This window comes from Apis dorsata, unplaced genomic scaffold (assembly GCF_000469605.1).
Source record: "Apis dorsata unplaced genomic scaffold, Apis dorsata 1.3 scaffold_57, whole genome shotgun sequence".
Classification (NCBI taxonomy): Eukaryota; Metazoa; Arthropoda; class Insecta; order Hymenoptera; family Apidae; genus Apis; species Apis dorsata.
In genome coordinates this window covers 1-248 of record NW_006263357.1, presented here as the reverse complement: position 1 = coordinate 248, position 248 = coordinate 1, and positions in this window count along the sequence as shown.

Genomic DNA, 248 nt, shown 5'->3' with positions numbered 1-248 from the left:
ATAAACGAGATATTGACCGAAAAAGATTAATATCGAAATTCCTTGATGGACGAAAAATTTTTGACCAAAAATTCGATTTTGTATTAGTAGAACATGATACGATAGGAGGTCGATCGAAGAATTTTTCCAAGAAATGACGTCAAATTCTTGGAATCTCTAAAATTCTTGGAAATGACGTCAAATTCTTGGAATCTCTAAAATTCTTGGAAATGACGTCAAATTCTTGGAAATTTTCAAATGAATGAACG